General features: G+C 46.6%; 1 protein-coding gene across 1 annotated transcript in view; it reads right to left on the bottom strand.

Annotated features, from left to right (window-relative positions):
- Nucleotides 1-20,132, bottom strand: part of DNAJC5B (DnaJ heat shock protein family (Hsp40) member C5 beta) — a 184,561-nt gene that overhangs the window by 147,154 nt on the left and 17,275 nt on the right. The window lies entirely within an intron of this gene.

Below are 20,132 nucleotides of genomic sequence, written 5' to 3'. Positions count from 1 at the left end.
CAAACTACAGGTGGTGTAGCTTGCTTAACAGCCGGGATAATCCGCTGACTAGCAGACCCTGCTACTAGGCACAAAGTATTTCCTGGGCTAGATGCAGTTAAAAATTTGTAATTAGATACTCTCGTTGGATGCTGAGAAAGCATTCCATAGAGTCTCCTGGCACGCCATATATGATTCTTTTAAAAAGCTTGGGGTAGGGGTCTAGGGGACCCTTTTATAGCCAAAATCACGGCCCTGTATCGCAATACGTCACCTAGGCTGAAGATAAATGGAACTGTAGCACCCTGAGGGCTCGGTTGCTACAGAGGTATTGCACCTCACCCAGAGGTGTGATATCTCACTCTCAGGTAAGGATGTAGTGTGGATCAGGACCCGACACCTGCATGCATTACACCACATTGCCGTGGGGCAGGGCGACCAATATGCCCCTGAGATGGGCACGACAGTCCCTGTCCCTGGCTGGAGTGGGGGGAGGGAACACTGAGGAAGGGGAACCCTGTAGTGAAGGAGCAGGGAGGAAGCAGTTCCTGGGTGCATTGAGAAGGGAGTATAAAAGGTGGGCACCATCTTAGTTCAGTGCAGAGAAGTCTGAGCAGAAGTGGCAGGGAGCAGGGGCTCTGCATGAGCTCTGCTCCGGAGGCGGGCCTAGTAACAGAGGCCCAGGCCTGGAAGAGGGAGAAGGAAGGAAGAGGAGCGGAGAAGGCTCCAGGAACGAGGAACGAAGGGATCTCAGGGGTGCGGACGGGCGAGTCGCCACCGCACGCCAGAATCCACCTGCGTGGAGGGGTCAGGCCAAAGGGGGAGACCGGTCCCCGAAACTAGTGGAGGCAGGAAACGACCCTCAGCTAGAAACAGGAGGCTGTGACATTTTATGTGGCGCAGCCCCTCGCTACACCCGCTAGGAAGGCACCACATAGGGTCAGGGAAACTGGCGCCAAGTTTACCAAGAGGAGGCCCGAGGCAGCCGGACAGAAGGGTTGGTAAGAAAGGCCAGACAAAGGACACACAAAGGGGGTCCTGTGAAGCACTCCAAAGTTATCTGGGAGTTGTCTGAGCCCCTCACCTGGTGAGCACAGTACGACGTGGGCAGCCGTTACCTGCAGACGTGGTCTGGATAATAAGAACTGTGAGTAAAGGCCCTGGACTGCATCACTGACTCCGTGTCATTACTGCTGCTGCCCTGCACCATCACCCCCATCCTCCGCATACACTGCCCTGAGGCTATACTCCTCCCGTGGGGAGTTATGCTACGCTCTGCTGCACCCACAACACCAGCCTCAGCGGTCTGCCCTGGAGCGGCGGTTCACTCTGACCGCAATCCACGGGTGGCGTAGTCAGACATTTAAACATCAAAACCACATAAATAGTTCCGCCACTGGTTTGACCGCCCTGAGCCACGGAACCGGGTTGCCGCCACGGAGACTACAACCACCAGCATCCACCAAAAAGGGTCCGGCTCCGGGTGTCCCAAGGCCCAGGGGGCGCGTCAGAACATTTTCATCACCTTTCACAATCACCAATGGGACAAGGCAGGGATGTTCTCTGTCCCCTCTCTTATACATCCTAGTGACGGAGCACCTGCTCTCATCAATTCGCCATAACCCCAATATTAGGTGGATTGAGGTGGGAGGCACCGAGTACAAGTGCTCTCTATTTGCTGATGATGTCCTAGTATATATCACTCAATCACATATATCCATCCATGCTGTTATGGCTGAAATAGATCACTTTGTTACATGGTCAAATTTTAAAATCAATGCAGCGAAGTCTGAGGCCTTCGATGTCTCCCTCCCCAAATCCATATAGGATTCCATCCAGTCCAACTTTCCCTTTGCCTGGCCCTCACAGGGTATCAAATACTTAGGAATTCCTATTCATAGAGACCTCTCCCATCTATGTTATCTTAATTTTGGGCCCTTTATTGAACAACTCCATACAGACCACGGTTGGCAAGTTAGAACTGTAAGATTCACTACGTGAACCACTGGTGTTTTGTGGAAAAGCACATGTACACTGTGTTCCAAATTATTATGCAAAAAGTGTTTAGGAGTGATAAGGGAAGAATTTGTTTGTTTGTCAGTTAAACTCATTGATGGTGATGTGTGTCAGGGCTCTTTAAATCACTGTAAGCAATTGCAGACACCAGTGCTAATTAGTTTGGCAGGTGTGTCCAATGAAAGGCAAGACTACTTAAGAAGGCTCTCTCACATTATTCATCAGCCTACATTTTCTGCCAAATGGGAAAGAAAACGGATGTGTCGGCTGCTGAGAAGCAACAAATTGTGGAGTGTTTAGGTCAAGGCATGACTACAATCAACATTGTGCGATGATCAGGATGAAGTGTCTTGGCAATCAAGAAGTATGTAGCTGATTCACAGTACACACGTGTGCGTGCTGATAAGGGCAAATTGAGGACTCTTTCCTACAGGCAATTACGTCAGGTTGAAAGAGCAGCGGCAAAAAAGCCTTGTCATAGCAGCAGACAAGTTTTTGAAGCTGCTTGTGCCTCCAACGTCCCCCGAACAACAAGATGCAGGGTCCTTCAGAGGTTTGCAGCTGTGCATACGCCATCCTGTCGACCTCCTCTATCCACTTCACACAAGCAGAAACGGCTCCAGTGGGCCAAACATTACATGAAGACTGATTTCAAAACTGTTTTGTTCACGGATGAGTGCCGTGCAGCGCTCGATGGTCCAGATGGATGGAGTGGAGGATGGCTGGTTGATGGACACCCCACGCAAACACGGCTACAGCGCCAACAAGGAGGAGGTGGAGTAATGTTTTGGGCTGGAATCATGGGGAGAGAGATTGTCGGCCCCTTTAGGATCCCTGAAGGCGCTAAAGATGAACTCCATAATGTATGTGGATTTTCTCAAACAGCACTTCCTGCCATGGTTCAAGAAGAAGAACCGTGTATTTCACAGCAAGATCATTTTTCTGCATGATAATGCACCATCTCATGCTGCACATAAAACATCTGCATCTCTGGCTGATATGGGCATAAAAGGGGACAAACTTATGGTGTGACCCCCATGCTCCCCTGACCTCTACCCCATTCAGAACCTTTGGAGCATCATTAAAAGGAGTGTCTATGATGGCGGGAGGCAGTTCACATCTAAGCAACAGCTCTGGGAGGGTATTCTGTCCTCATGCAAAACAATTGAAGCAGAAACCATCCAAAACCTGACAAATTCAATGGACGAGAGAGTTCAGAAGCTCCTTTCGAACAAGGGGTCCTATGTGAAAATGTAACATCACCTAGAATAAAGTTTTGAGTTGAAAACTGTTTGATTTCAGTTTCTAACAACCTGCTAATGCTTATAATTTCAAAAATGACAATTTTTTTGGTCTTTATTAAAATGAAAAGGTTGATCGAAAAGTTTGGGGGATCTAAGAGTGTGGCAACCCAGTAGTCATGATTACTTTGAATTCTGACAATATGAGGGTCATGCTGCAGGTAGTGCAGCAAGAAGGCACTTATGTGTCTTGCGCATCTCGGAGCCCCAAAATTATTTTCCGGGCTAGATGCAGCTAAAAATTATTTTTAATTTTAAATCTGGTGGAGCTTATTATAGATGGCCTAATAGGATCAGTGCTGCACACTGCTACAAAGCCCAAATTATTTTCCAGTCAAGATACAGATAAACATGATTAGTAATTTGAAAGCTTAAAACGGTTGGTAGGGTGATTTTAAACAATCATCAAGCTTTTACTCTCCCCAGGATGACACAGGGGTAGAAAAGTCGTTTCGGATCCATGATTTGTTCATCTTTATGAACGTGAGTCTGTCTACATTATCAGTGGAGAGCCGCGTGCGCTTATCTGTCAGCACACCACCAGCAGCGCTGGACACACGTTCAGACAGAACGCTGGCTGCGGGGCATGACAAGATCTCCAAGGCGTAAGTGGCTAGCTCCGGCCATTTATCCAGATTGGAAGCCCAAAAAGAGCAAGGGTCCAGTGACACAGTCGTGGCTTCAATGTTTACTTGGAGATACTCCTGTACCATCGTCTCTAGGCGTTGACTATGTGTCAGACTTCTTGTCTCCTGTGGCCTTGCAAAGGATGGGCTAAAAAAGTGGTGAAATGATTCCGCAAAATTGATGTTACCACCAGATACTGTGGTTCTGTTACGGTTTGAGTGCTGAACACTTGACGGTCCCACGGTTGGCAAGTTGGAACTGTGAGATTCACTACGTGCACCACTGGTATTTTGTGGAAAAGCACATGTAAGATTCTGCAACAGTCTCTGCTGATACTCCTGCATGCGTGCATCCCTTTCTATGGCAGGAATAATTTCTGCAAATTTACTTTTGTACCGGGGATCTAACAGTGTGGCAACCCAGTAGTCAGGATTATTTCTAATTCTCACAATTCGAGGGTCATGTTGCAGGTAGTGCAGCAAGAAGGCACTCATGTGTGTTGCGCATCCAGGAGCACCAAGTCCCTGTTGTGTTGGTGGCGAGGTAACAATCATGCTTCCTTCCTCTGTCCTCTCCCCCCAACTTCGCACAACAGAAATGTGATCAAGGTCTCCCTCATCTGATGAGTCTTCCATCAGTTCGTCCTCCACTTCTTCCTGGGCTCCTGCACCTTCCTCACTAGTTTGGCTGCTACCATGCGCCCTGGTAAAACCATCTCCCCCACCCTCACATGCCTGCCGCCTTGGTGCTGCCGACCGTCTGGACCTTGCAGATGTTAGCCCTTCCGCATACAACTCCTCCTCCTCTACTTCCTCCACCTCCTCTTGTGCCACCACCTGACTCCGAATTCTGTTTAACATGTGCTCCAGCATGTAAATCACCGGAATAGTCATGCTGATAATGGCATCGTCAGCACTAAACATCTTCGTCGCCATTTCAAAACTGTGCAGAAGGGTGCATAGGTCCCTGATCTGAGACCACTCCTCCAGCGTGATTTGCCCCACCTCTGAATCTCGTTGGCCCAGGCTATACGTCAGAACGTATTGCACCAGGGCTTGTCGGTGCTGCCACAGTCGCTGCAACATGTGCAGAGTTGAATTCCACCGGGTAGGCACATCGCATTTTAGCCGGTGAAGTGGCAGGCCCAACGACTTCTGTAGAGATGTAAGTCGCTGAGCTGCGGGATGCGAACGGCGGAAGTGAGCACACAGCGACCGTGCCCTCTGCAGAAGGCCATCTAGTCTGGGATAGTGGGCTAAAAATTGCTGGACAACCAGGTTCAACACGTGAGCCATACAAGGCACGTGTGTGACATTGCCCCGGCGAAGGGCCGCACCCAGGTTTGCAGCATTGTCGCACACGGCCTTCCCTGGTTTCAGGTCCAGTGGAGACAACCATTCATGAAATTGGTTCTCCAGAGCTGACCACAACTCCTCAGCTGTGTGACTCACATTTCCCAGACATTTCAATGTAAAAACCGCCTGATGACGTTGAGCCCTACTGCCAGCATAGTAAGGAGGTGTGCAGGATCCCTTCTGCGCAGTTAGAAAGCTTGTGGCATGACCAGACAGGCTTTGGGTGCAGGTGGAAGACCGAGAGGAGGTTGAGGAGGCAGAAGCAGTGGAGGAACTTTGACATAAAGAGGATTGACGCACAACTCGTGGGGACGGCAAGACTTGGACAGCAGCCCCTTGTCCTGCTGTCACCATAGTTACCCAGTGCCCAGTCAGCGACATGTAACGCCCCTGTCCATGCCTACTCGTCCAAGTGTCTGTGGTGAAATGCACCCTGTCACACACAGAGTTTCTCAAAGAAGCGGTGATGTTGTGTGCGACATGCTGGTGGAGCGCAGGCACACCTTTCTTTGAGAAGTAGTGCCGACTGGGCATCTGGTACTGGGGCACTGCGACGGACATAAGGTCTCGAAAATCCTCTGTGTCCACCAGGCGGAAAGGCAGCATTTCTGTAGCCAAGAGCTTGCAGATGGTGAAATTCAACCTCTTAGCTTTCTCATGGCTAGGAGGAAATGGACTTTTACTTGTCCACATCTGAGGGACCGAGGGCTGGCTATTGTGCTTAGACGGGGTTGATAAGGGTGTCCCCGGCAAACTGCCGGTCTGTGAGGAAGATGCAGGCGGACATGTTAGGTTGCCTTGATCCAAAGGTGGTGCTATCGATGTCGGACAGCGCTCAACACCAGCTGCTGTTACCACCTCCAAAGAAAATGATGACCTGCCAATCACGCTGGCTGTTGCGGGTAAAGAGGTGGCAGGTCTGCGCCCCAAAACAGGTGTGACTGCTGTCCCCCCAGTCACAGAGGATGAAGAGGCCGCGGATGCACAAGATATGGCAGACGGTGGTTGGCCCGGCTGGCTAGGCCGCATTGTAGCACACTGAGCTTCCCACTGCAACTTATGCTTCATGTCCATGTGCCGGTTCATGCATGAAGTACTCAAACTATGTATTTTTTGGCCTCTACTTAGCTTTTGCTGACAAATGTTACAGATAACACGAGTTGGGTCATCTTTATCGATCTGAAAAAATGCCCAGGCTATGCAAGGCTTAGCACCCATGCGACCTGAAGAGCCACCACGACTTGTGGTGAGAGGCAGAGTTGTGTTTGAGGATGCAGTTGTTGACGTGCTTCCAGTACTACGTCTCTGTCCAGGAAGGCGCAACCTGACCTCGTCGTCACTAGCATCTTCCTCCACCTCCTCTGCTGACCTCATCTCTTGGCTGACTGTGGGTTGACAGTAAGTGGGATCTCCAACCTCATCATCATCACCCTGTGTGTTATCACACCCGTCGTCCTCAGAGCCAACCTGTTCCTGCCCTGACAAAAAACTAAAGTTGTCGCTCCAATCAGGTATTTGAGTCTTATCATCGTCTTCCTCATTGTCTCCACCAACAGGAGTTACAGTTTGGGAATGAGGGTCTACATTATGGTCAGAACCTTCTGCGTCTGGTCCTGGATCCGACTCATAAAGATTCTGGGCATCAGTGCAGATCATTTCCTCGTCTGGATTCACAGAAGCGCTGGAGTCGACCTCCGATTCCCAGGCTATAGTATGAGTAAACAGCTCTGCAGACTCAACCATCTGTTCTACCTCATACTCAGACGGGCAGCTGGAGATTTGGAAGCTGTGAGGAAGCAAGTGCGATTTGGGTGACACCTTTGAGGACTGGAGTATTTGTGATGTTGAAGCTGATGTGGAGGAGAGCCCTTGATATCCGTTGAAGCACCTGCTGTTTTTGTGCCTCATCTGGAATTTGTAGCGATTGGCGTGGCCGTAAGAAAGGGATCTTATCACATTGTCCGCTAAAAGAAGTAGACATTTTAGTTTGGCTGGAAGATGGTCTTTCTTCTGCAGATGTTACTGTTGCTTTAACACCTACCCCACGGACACAACCTTTTTTCCCCTTCCCAACACGCCTATTCCCCTTTCCACCAGCAGCAGGCCTTTTTCCACTCATTTTGGTGGTTAACTAATTCACAACTCTGGAGTTGTTTGCACAAAAAAACAATGGATGGTAACCGAGCAGAGCTGAGTGGCCAAACTGTGGTATTAGGCCAAAACTATTGGCTGGGTTAGATGCAGAAAAAAATATATTCAGTTTGCAACCTGATGGAGGTCAGTATAGATGGACTAATACAACAAGTCCCACACACAGCTAGAAGCCCAATATTTTTTCAGAGGTAGATGCAGAAAAAAATATATTCAGTTTGCAACCTGATGGAGGTCAGTATAGATGGACTAATACAACAAGTCCCACACACAGCTAGAAGCCCAATATTTTTTCAGAGGTAGATGCAGAAAAAAATATATTCAGTTTGCAACCTGATGGAGGTCAGTATAGATGGACTAATACAACAAGTCCCACACACAGCTAGAAGCCCAATATTTTTTCAGAGGTAGATGCAGAAAAAAATATATTCAGTTTGCAACCTGATGGAGGTCAGTATAGATGGACTAATACAACAAGTCCCACACACAGCTAGAAGCCCAAATATTTTTTCAGAGGTAGATGCAGAAAAAAATATATTCAGTTTGCAACCTGATGGAGGTCAGTATAGATGGACTAATACAACAAGTCCCACACACAGCTAGAAGCCCAAATATTTTTTCAGAGGTACTGTAGATGCAGATAAAAATTAGTTTTAATTTGCAACCTGATGGAGGTCAGTATAGATGGACTAATAGAGAAAGTCCGACACACAGCTAGAAGCCCAATATTTTTTCAGAGGTAGATGCAGAAAAAAATATATTCAGTTTGCAACCTGATGGAGGTCAGTATAGATGGACTAATACAACAAGTCCCACACACAGCTAGAAGCCCAAATATTTTTTCAGAGGTACTGTAGATGCAGATAAAAATTAGTTTTAATTTGCAACCTGATGGAGGTCAGTATAGATGGACTAATAGAGAAAGTCCGACACACTGCTAGAAGGCCAAATATTTTTTCAGAGCTAGATGCAGAAAAAAATTATATTCAGTTTGCAACCTGATGGAGGTCAGTATAGATGGATTAATACAACAAGACCCACACACAGCTAGAAGCCCAATATTTTTTCAGAGGTAGATGCAGAAAAAAATATATTCAGTTTGCAACCTGATGGAGGTCAGTATAGATGGACTAATACAACAAGTCCCACACACAGCTAGAAGCCCAATATTTTTTCAGAGGTAGATGCAGAAAAAAATATATTCAGTTTGCAACCTGATGGAGGTCAGTATAGATGGACTAATACAACAAGTCCCACACACAGCTAGAAGCCCAAATATTTTTTCAGAGGTAGATGCAGAAAAAAATATATTCAGTTTGCAACCTGATGGAGGTCAGTATAGATGGACTAATACAACAAGTCCCACACACAGCTAGAAGCCCAAATATTTTTTCTGAGGTACTGTAGATGCAGATAAAAATTATTTTTAATTTGCAACCTGATGGAGGTCAGTATAGATGGACTAATACAACAAGTCCCACACACAGCTAGAAGCCCAAATATTTTTTCAGAGGTACTGTAGATGCAGATAAAAATTAGTTTTAATTTGCAACCTGATGGAGGTCAGTATAGATGGACTAATAGAGAAAGTCCGACACACTGCTAGAAGGCCAAATATTTTTTCAGAGCTAGATGCAGAAAAAAATTATATTCAGTTTGCAACCTGATGGAGGTCAGTATAGATGGATTAATAGAACAAGACCCACACACAGCTAGAAGCCCAATATTTTTTCAGAGGTAGATGCAGAAAAAAATATATTCAGTTTGCAACCTGATGGAGGTCAGTATAGATGGACTAATACAACAAGTCCCACACACAGCTAGAAGCCCAATATTTTTTCAGAGGTAGATGCAGAAAAAAATATATTCAGTTTGCAACCTGATGGAGGTCAGTATAGATGGACTAATACAACAAGTCCCACACACAGCTAGAAGCCCAAATATTTTTTCAGAGGTAGATGCAGAAAAAAATATATTCAGTTTGCAACCTGATGGAGGTCAGTATAGATGGACTAATAGAATGATGCTATGCCCAAAAGATTTTACTTCACTAGGTGCAGTAAAAAAATTGGTATTCTATACACAGGTGGTATATCTTGCAACACAGATAGGCTACTCCACTGACTAACACACTCTGCAATAGGCCAAAAAGGATTAGCTTTGCTAGATTCAGCCAAATGCTGTGAAAAAAACTTGCACAGCACTGGCACAGACCTGCCTGGCAAAAACTGATAGGAACTGATGTAACCTAGTCCTGAAAAGGACTCCAATTACAATTAGTCTTTACTCCCACAACCTATCTATTTAAGAGCACAGACCTCCCTGATAAAAGTCGTAGGAAATGCTGTAACCTAGTCCTTAAAAGGACTGCAATCACAACTATTCCCTACTCCCAAGCTATCTGTATATTTGTGCGAAAATTGGCTTGAAATTAACAAGGTATAGCGCACACAGCAACAGCGGTGCCGTCTAACACGCAGCTGCAGCAGTGAGAAAATGGTGGCGACGGGGAAAATGGCTTGGTCTTATAGGGCAAGGACATGTGACATACACTGCCAATGAAACATGCCCTTGCTTGTGTGAAAAAAAGCACTTCGCTCCGTGTGTGCGCTGCTGATAGGCTGACAGATTGCACCTCCCCACTGCAAATGCGGGAAAGAGAAAAAAAAATGGAGATCTTCATTGTTCCTGCAGAGATCCATCCCCTGTCCCTCCCCCCGCCCCGCTGTACACTCAAACTGCGTATTAACATTAATTTTCATCATTACTGAGAAAAAATCCAGTTATGATTTTGGTGCACGAACAGTTATCGAACATAACCTCGAACAGCCGAATTTTTATCAAATTGTTCGTGTTCGCCGAACGGCTCGAACACCGCCCAAAACAGCTCAAATTTGAGATTGGCAAACAGTTCGAGTAGAACAACGCTCATCTCTACCGGGTAGTAAATAAATGAATCGATAAATGTAGTACATGTAAATACCATAGCGAACATAGTTAAAGGGAACCTGTCTCCAGAAGAAATGCTATTAGCCTGCAGATATGAGGTTAAACTACAGGTTAATAGCGTTATTAATCTTCCCGGCGCCAGCACTTAGGGAGCAAATTAACTTTATTTTCCCTGGCAGCGTTCCGGTCTCAGCCACGGGGCAGCACAAGCGCTGGTTCAGTCACCGCTCTGAGAATACAGAGTGCTGACTGTAATCGCACCCCTGGCCCTGACTGACAGAGTGTAGTGCAGAGCCAGTGTCACTCAGGTCCAGGGGCGTGGTTACAGTCGCTGCTCTGTATTCTCAGAGCAGTGACTGAACTTGCAGCAGTGCTGCCCCACATGACTGAATCCCGAATGCTGTCCGAACGCTGCCGGGTGGAATAAAGTTAACTTTCTCCCCACAGAGTTCGGCTAAGTGCGGGTGCCGGGCAGCAGAATAGCATTGTTAACCTGCAGATTAACCCCCATAGCACTTCAGCTGAGGTGTATTATGAGGTTCTGCAGCAGCTGAGGTGTGTACTATGAGGTTCTGCAGCAGCTGAGGTGTATATTATGAGGTTCTGCAGCAGCTGAAGTGTATTATGAGGTTCTGCAGCAGCTGCTGTGTATATTATGAGGTTCTGCAGCAGCTGAAGTGTATTCTAAGGTTATTATGAGGTATATATGTAGATACACACACATATATTCTTGCACACACACATCACTATAGACATTTCACTTCACAGTACTCATATGTCAGGGATGATGTGGAGACATGTGAAGCTCTATCACCACTGTGGATGTGGAGTGCAGTGATTGTGCTGCTTTCTACAGATGACAGGATCACTGCTCTGTTATTTCCAATTCTGGAGTGATGATGTTGGGGCAGGTACTGACAGCCAATGAGTGTGCAGTGGGCAGGGAGAGGGTGGTGCTGGACACAGAAGCCAGGGGGAGCCAGCTCTGGCTGTGAGATTAGATAATACATCACAGGTACAGTGTCCATTTTAGGACATGATCAGATATCAAAATCAAACATCAGAATGATGTCAGTTTGAGGCTAAATACCCTGTCTGAGAACTGATTCTGACGAGTGATTTTGATGAGTGATTCTGACGAGTGATTCTGACGAGTGATTCTGACAAATGATTTTGACGAGTGATTCTGAAGAATGATTCTGACGAATGATTTTGACAAATGATTCTGACGAGTGATTTTGACGAGTGATTCTGACGAGTGATTCTGAAGAATGATTTTGACGAGTGATTCTGACAAGTGATTCTGACGAGTGACTTTTACAACTGTAATAATAATAATAAAAAAAAAAAAAAGTAGCTGTTCGCTTGGAGTTCCATTTGGTTATATGATTTTCAGTGCAAACTTGTCTAAAGCACATTGGGACGTATGCACAGACTGCAAGCAAGCCAAATTCAAATGATGTTTGATTCTGATGTGTGAGTCTGATGTGTTACTTTCTTCAAACATCAGAATCATAATGACTTTTAGTCACCCTGAGTAGTTTCTAATACTACAAGGGTTTTAACAACTAAGTTAATAGCTTAGTGGTTAGTACACTGGCTTTGGGACACAAAGTTTTGGGTTCAAGTCCCATCAGCGAATAGTTTTTTTTTTTATTATTATTATTACAGTTGTAAAAGTCAATCGTCAGAATCATTCGTCAGAATCATTCGTCAGAATCACTCGTCAGAATCACTCGTCAAAATCATTTGTCAGAATCATTCGTCAGAATCACTCATCAAAATCACTCGTCAGAATCACTCGTCAGAATCACTCGTCAGAATCACTCGTCAAAATCACTAGTCAGAATCACTAGTCAGAATCACTCGTCAAAATCACTCGTCAGAATCACTCGTCAAAATCATTCGTCAGAATCACTCGTCAGAATCACTCGTCAGAATCACTCATCAGAATCACTCATCAAAATCACTCGTCAAAATCACTTGTCAGAATCAGTTCTCAGACAGGGTGTTTAGCCTCAAACTGACATCATTCTGATGTTTGATTTTGATATCTGATCATGTCCTAAAATGGACACTGTACACAGGGAGCTGTTAAGTTTGGTAGAGCCAAAGGTAAACAAAGAGGGTGCAGGGAATTAAGTGAAATTCAGGAGGAATGAAAGGCAGAGACCAAAAAAAGTTTATAGGGGAGTTGTAAATTACAATACAGAACAGATTAGCTTAAAAAAAAATTGGATTTCGTAGTTGGACAACTTCTTTAACACTAAGTTTCCCATGGGCAGGTGTCTGAACAGTCGGGCCTGTATCTTGCTCTGCTCCCACCTATATTGAGGTCGGCTGACACAAGGTGAGGTTTTATTACTAGAAATAGGATAGTACCATCCTGATTGGGTACACCTTGTTGCGGTGGGATGGCTTTTACACTTTTTTGATCAAAATAGTGTTAGCTATGTACCCTGTGTTATTTACATGTACTATTGATTTGTGCAAATCGCCAAGAAAGTCTGCTACCGTTTTATACATTATAGAAGACTGCGTCAGACACAGAAGGCTAACATGACCTCAGGTGCGGCCACGCGAGCTTCCCAATAATGCTTTACAGCTATAATATCACATAGTATGGCACAGCCGATCAGGAGAGACTACCATACCCTGTATAAAACTGAAAGCAGGGAATGCAGCAGCCATTTTATGGTGATTTAGAATAGTAAGAGTCCATTAGAGCTCAAGGCTCAGCAATTTAGATTGGAAGAGAAAGCCCTAAAACATTAGACAAATGCACTACAAAGTAATGTGTTCTACAACTGCAGCACTGATGATGAGTGTAATAGTCAATTAAAAATATAGAGATTCAGTAAACAGGGAGAATTAGTGTGATTGATCAGTGATATGATATAGCTGGCATTTGTCCTGATGCTAATGAATTACAATTACACAATTTTTTTCTTACTTCTTAGTGCGATAGAAAGCAGGAGCAAGGTTGCACAGTAGAAAAAAAATCTGAAATCAGAGTCAGTCAGAGACAGTGTGATTGCTTGTCACAAGTAACTATACTGAGCAGTTGCATTTCTTGTACAATTCTTTTTGTCAAGAGGACTAATTGTCTTTTTAAAATGCAAAAAAAATCCCCCAAATTCAGATATTTTGCTGTGACTGTCTACCTCACAGAGTGTGTGTGTCACAATCAATTTTTATTTTTGTACACATGCTTTACAAGACAAATTTACTTTCGTACTCATCACACCAATACAGCTCCCTTTGCAAGTGTTGGCTTTTTTTACTACATCATTTTTGGGAAAGGGGTTCAGTTTTGCTAATTAGAAAAAAAAATTAAAAATTGAGACATTTAACCATGCATGTTTGATTTTCCACCTGATTTAGTAATGCAATTAGTGATGAGCGAGCATGCTCGCTACTGCTCGGTGCTCGCCCGAGCATCTCACTGCTCGAGATGGTCGGCGCTCGCCGAGTATTTCCGGGTTGCTCGGGCGGGAACTCGGGTCCCCTCCCTGCATGTTTGGCGCTCTTTAGAGAGCCAATGAACATGTAGGGATTGCCTGCCATGCACTGTAAAGCCGTAGCCATGTTGGTTGTGGGCATTACAGTGATTGGCTGGCCGCACAGCGTCATCAGGTCTATATAAGACCTGGCGCCGCCATGCTCGTCACAGTCACTCCGGATCAGACAGTGTAGGGAGAGCTGCTGCTGTGTCAGGGAGAGATTTGATCGTGTATTAGGTAGCGTAGGGATAAAAACCATACATTACACATATCCATCTTAACAAACAGTCCTTCTGAGGACTAATCTATCTGCAGAGATATCAGGCAGGCAGGGTGTATAGGCAACCAGTGTATATAGCAGACTGCAGTGCATATAGCACAAGAGGCTCCATTCCAATTCTGCCTTCTGCTGCTGTTAAATATTTCTATACAAAGGCCCAGGTCTCAGGGGCCAGGAATACTTTGGATCTTAATCCTCATTATTTGCTTAACAAGCAATCCAGAGAACACCATTTTTTCTGCGCCATTTGCTTGTTGGCACTGCAGAATACAGCCAGGTCCTTTCCATATTAGAGCTTTAGAAATCACATATAAGTTCGCTCCAAACTCAGTCATTTGTAGTGAACGTGGAAGATACTGTCCTACATTTAAAATGGGCAAGGCAAGGAACAGGGAACTGGACGTGATGGCAATGGTGCATGCGGAGGCCGAGGACAAGGCCGTGGGCAAGCCGAAATTGTGCCACAACAAACACCCACATCTTCTCGCCTGACCTTCCTGTCCCAATTTCTAGGGGACCACAGCACACAACTATTGAACCCAGAGCAGTGTCAAAAGGTTGTTGGTTGGATAGCGGATAATGCTTCCAGTCACTTAGCCACCACCACCACCACCCTGTCTTCCACACGGTCAAGTCTCAGTAGCCGTGAGTCTGGACCGCATATTCCTCACCCTGATCCTCCTTCCTCCCACCATGCCGAGTACCCAGAGACAACTGATCCCACACTTGGACACTCTGAAGAGCTGTTCACTTTTCCATTTAAAGATTCGGGCCTCTCGCCCGGTCCACTTGAAGCGGGGCAAGAGGAGATCGCGTGTAGCGATGCCCAAATATTTGAGCAGCGACGGTCAAACGAAGGTGATGGTGTGAAAGTGTCACAAGAGGTGGACGATGATGAGACACAATTGCCAGAAAGTCAGGAGGAGGACCAGGGTGCGGAAGTGGAAGACGAGGTGGTGGACGATATAGTAACTGACCCAACCTGGCAGGAGGACATTCAGAGCAAGGACAGCAGCACACAGGGGGAGGGAGGCAGAGCACCCCAACAGGCAGGAAGAAGCAGTGTGGTGGCTGCAGACAGAAGGCAGGCAACCGTTCCCCGTAACACCAACACAAAGGAAGTTGCCAGTACAACTGTTAGGTCTTCCCGAGTCTGGTTGTTTTTTAAAGACTCTGCCGATAACCCCAAAAAGGCCATTTGCACTACCTGCCAGGCCAGCATCAGCAGGGGTGGCAAAACGACCAGCCTGACCACCTACAGCATGATCACTACCAGCATGATCAGGCACATGCCAGAAAAGCACCCGACTTTGTGGGCCGAACCCCCAGTGTCCAGATACAGTGTCTGTGGGTGGCACTATTGCTTCTTCCGCTGTTGTGCATGCAAGCCAATCCCCTGTCCATGGTGCATGCGAAGACGCCTCCTGCCCTGTACCTGTCGTTGCACACTCTCAAGTAGCAGCATCAGAAAACACGTCCATGTCCTTGTCCCAGCGCAGCATTCAGTTGTCCATACCCCAGTCCTTGGAACGCAAGCGCAAATATGCAGCCAACGCCCCACACGCCACACTACTAAATTCTCACATTTCACGACTTTTTGTGCTCGAAATGTTGCCTTTTAGGCTCGAGGAGACGGAAGCATTCCGCAACCTTATGGCAGCGGCCGTCCCTCGGTACTCGGTCCCCAGCCACCACTATTTCTCCCGGAGTGCTGTCCCTGCATTACACAAGCACGTGTCCCAAAACATTAGCCGTGCTCTCAACAACGTAGTTAGCGGTAAAGTCCACCTAACCACGGACATGTGGACAAGTGCTTGTGGGGAGGGACGGCACATCTCGCTGATGGCATACTGGGTTAACATAGTGGAAGCTGGGACCCAGTCAGACCTTGGGACGGAACACGTCCTCCTGACGCCAATGATTGCGGGCCCTAGGTCAATCAGGGTTGCCCCCACGGTCCACAGCTCCTGCACCTCACCCCCCTCAGCCTCCTCCTCCTCTTCAGCCTCCATCTCCGAAATGACCACATCAGTCACAAGCTGGAAGCACTGCAGCAGTGCCTCGGCCAAGCGGCAACAGGCTGTGCTGAAGATAATATGCTTAGCTGAAAAAACGCACAATGCTGAAGAGTTGTGGACAGCTCTGAAAGAGCAGGCAGATCTGTGGCAAACACCGCTGAACCTACAGCCAGGCATGGTCGTGTGTGACAATGGCCGGAACCTGGTGGCGGCTCTGAGGCAAGGCGAGCTCACACACGTACCATGCCTGGCCCATGTGCTTAACCTCGTGGTTCAGCCGTTTCTCAAATCCTACCCGGAGCTGCTGGATCTGCTTGTTAAAGTATGCCGCCTGTGTGCCCATTTTAGAAAGTCAGCTACAGCTTCCGCCGCCCTTGCAGTGTTTCAGCAGCGTTTGCAGCTTCCAGCTCACAGACTGGTGTGTGATGTTCCCACGCGTTGGAACTCTACAATGCAGATGTTGGGAAGGATTTGTGAGCAGAAGAGGGCAGTTGTTGAGTACCAGCATCAACAAGGCCGTCAGTATTCAGTTCAGACTCCACACATAAGACCTCAGGAGTGGACATGGATGTCAGACATATGTACCATCCTCCAAAACTTTGAGGACTCCACCAAGATGGTGAGTGGCGATGACTCCATAATTAGCGTCACCATCCCGCTTCTCTGTCTTCTGAAACGCTCTCTGCTCACAATCAAAGAGGATGCATTGCAGGCGGAGCACGATGAGATGGAGCAAGGAACCATACAGGGTGATTACACACAGCCAAGCCTCATCTCATCCCAACGTGGATTGGGTGACAATGAGGAAGAGGAGGAGGAGGAGGAAGGACAGGAACTAGTTTCATGCACTATAGACGATACTACCTGCACAGCTTTCATACCGTCTGTTCAGCGTGGATGGCCAGAGGACAGAGAGGAGGAGGAGGACAGCATGGTCAGTCATCCTCTTGGTGAGGACACGGAAGTCTTGCTAGTTAGTAGTCTGGCACGCATGGCTGAGTTTATGTTACGCTGCCTTTCCCATGACCCTCGAGTTCTCAAAATTTTGGGTGACAGTCATTACTGGTTGGTGACAATTCTAGACCCACGCTACAAGGAGAACTTTATATCTCTTATTCATGAGGCGGACAGGTCTACAAAATGGGGCAGTACCAGAAGACCCTTGTTGCAGAACTATTAAAAAAATTCCCATCTGAAAACGCTGGCTGCAGAGGGCACACTTCGTTGGACAACCAAGGAGTACAGGCGAGAGAGACACAACTTCAATCCAGCAGTGGCAGGGGAACACTGTCAAAGTTCTGGGACAGTTTTCTCAGACCCTCCCATCGCACAGGCCCTGAGGCATGGGGTACTCTAACAAGAAGTGGAAAGTTTGGGAAGATGCTGAGGGAGTCCCTTGCCGACCGTACCAACGTCCTCCGTGATTCCTCTGTGCCTTATAATTATTGGGTATCCAAGCTGGATATGTGGAATGAACTGGCTCTCTATGCCTTAGAGGTCCTGGCTTGCCCTGCCGCCAGCGTTTTATCAGAGCGGGTTTTTAGTGCCACTGGTGGAATTATAACTGATAAGCGCATCCACCTGTCAACTGAAAATGCTGACAGGCTGACTCTTATAAAAATGAACAAGGGCTGGATTGGGCCAGACTTCTCAACACCACCGAATGATAGCAGTGTAACATAAACTCAAATCCAGTGTCTTTTCTTGGGAGGTGTATTCCCATGCACCTTTTCACACCCACACATGGGTATACGCTTCCTGATTTTGTCTATTTGCTCTTGTCCTCCTCCTTCTCCTCATCCTCCACCAACATATTACCAGGGTGACCGTGGTCCGTGATGCTACCCTCACATAATTTTTAAAGGGTGTTTATGATGCCCGTGAAAATTTTATTTTATACAGTATGTTCATGTATACCCCCCAGGGGTAAATGTTTGTCAGCCCATACACTTAGTGCATGGGCATTACAAGTATAGGAGGCCCGCTCCTTTCTAATGGGAACATTTTTTTATGAGGTCCTCCTCCACGTCTCTTCCAAGGGGCATTGAAGTGCCTCCAAATTTTTGGCAGCCCTTGCATTCACTGCATAGGCCAACACTATGGGAGACTCTCTCCTTTCTAATGGGAATTTGTCATTAATGTGGCCCTGCTCCGTGTGTCTTTAAATTCTTAGTGGGGTTTTTCCTAAAATTGGTCAGCCGTTGGACTCACTGCATACCCTATAACTGTATAGCAGACCATCTCCTTTCTAATGGGAACATGTCATACCTTGTTACTGTGTCCCTGCTCCGTGTGTCTTTAAATTCTTAGTGGGATTTTTCCTAAAATTGGTCAGCCGTTGGACTCACTGTATACCCTATAACTGTATAGCAGATTCTCTCCTTTCTAATGGGAACATGTCATACCTTGTTACTGTGGCCCTGCTCTATGTGTCTTTAAAATCTTAGTGGGGTTTTTCCCAAATTTTGGCAGCCCTTGCAGTAACAGCATGGGCATTACCACTATAGGAGACCCGCTCTTTTACAATGGGAACATTTTTTTACTGAGACCCTCCTCTATATCTCTTCAAAGGGGTATTGGGTTGCGTCCAAATTTTTGGCAGCCCTTGCAGTCACTGGATACGCAATAACAGTATAGGAGACCCACTTGTTAATAATGGGAACAACAAAGCATAGCCTGCTGATGGCTCTCTAACAATAGCGAGGGCCGACTGCTGGCCTTTTAAGAATAGTAAGGGCCGTCTGATGTCCCTATAAAAATAGGCTTTATGACTTTCAGAGTGCCTCCATCATAAATAAAAAAGGATGTGTCTGATGATGTGTCACACACCACATTGCCAGATAAGGTTGTAAAATGTTAAAATGACATTTCCCGGTGAATGCATTTGTCTTAAAAAATAACGTAAGAAAACAAAACAATAGGATCTTTCTTTAGTATAAAAAACAGCGTCACCAATTTAACCTCAATATAATCACATTGTTCAGCTCATGCACCTCCTCCTCCATCTCCGAAATGATCACATCAGTCACAAGCTGACAGCACTGCGGCACTGCCTAGGCCAAGCGGCAACAGGATGTGCTGAAGATAACATGCTTAATGCTTAATTGACAAACCGCCCAGCGCTGCAGAGTTGTTGAAAGCTGTAACACAGCAGCCTGATCTGTGGCTCTCACCGCTGAACATACAGCCAGGCATGGTCGTGTGTGACAATGGGCGGAACCTGGTGGCGGAGAAATGACAGCCGGGGTAGATACGGTTTCCCTCTATGCCAGCCCTTTCACCGAGCTAAAGAATATGGCTGTGGTGAAATACAACTCCCACTGAGAAGCTGTTTCAGATTGAAAAACATTGTGGCCACCAGAGGATTTGATTCTGAGGGCTAACCTTTCTCACCCGCTCAAGAGCCCCATAGCAGCTGCAAAGTTAGCGCTATCATGAACTCTCCTGATGTAGAAGCCAAGGCACACCAGAGGATTCTCTGGTGGGACCGTCCAACCCTGCTGAGAAGCAGTCCTGGCTAAGAATAGTGCGTGGGAAGGTTCCCGGACACTCTATGGCTGCTTTTTTACTGAGGAGGAAACACACGCAAACACGGGGAGAACATACAAAGTCCTTGCAGATGTTGTCCCTGCTGGGATTTGAACCCAGGATCCCAGCGCTGCAAGGCTTCAGTGCTAACCACTGATCCAATGTGCTGCCGTTCACCCTCTAACATCTAACAGGCTGGAGAAGCTTGCACCTACTGCCACTCTATCTTCAGCTCCTTTGTGAGAAAATGTATTTTGGCAGCCACTCAGTCTACCAAATAAAATTCCTGAGAAGGAAATTGGGGATGGATTCGCTACTGGTACTGGGGGCAGTGCTAATACCATGGCGTCGTACCATAGTTTGCTGGAAATATTCCAGGCTGGTAGGGGGCAAGCAAATTCCCACAGAAAAGTACCAGCAGTAAT

This window comes from Phyllobates terribilis, unplaced genomic scaffold, assembly GCF_046119375.1.
Source record: "Phyllobates terribilis strain yellow unplaced genomic scaffold, ASM4611937v1 Scaffold_4__5_contigs__length_816908805, whole genome shotgun sequence".
Classification (NCBI taxonomy): domain Eukaryota; kingdom Metazoa; phylum Chordata; class Amphibia; order Anura; family Dendrobatidae; genus Phyllobates; species Phyllobates terribilis.
This window is presented reverse-complemented; position numbering and strand designations above follow the sequence as displayed.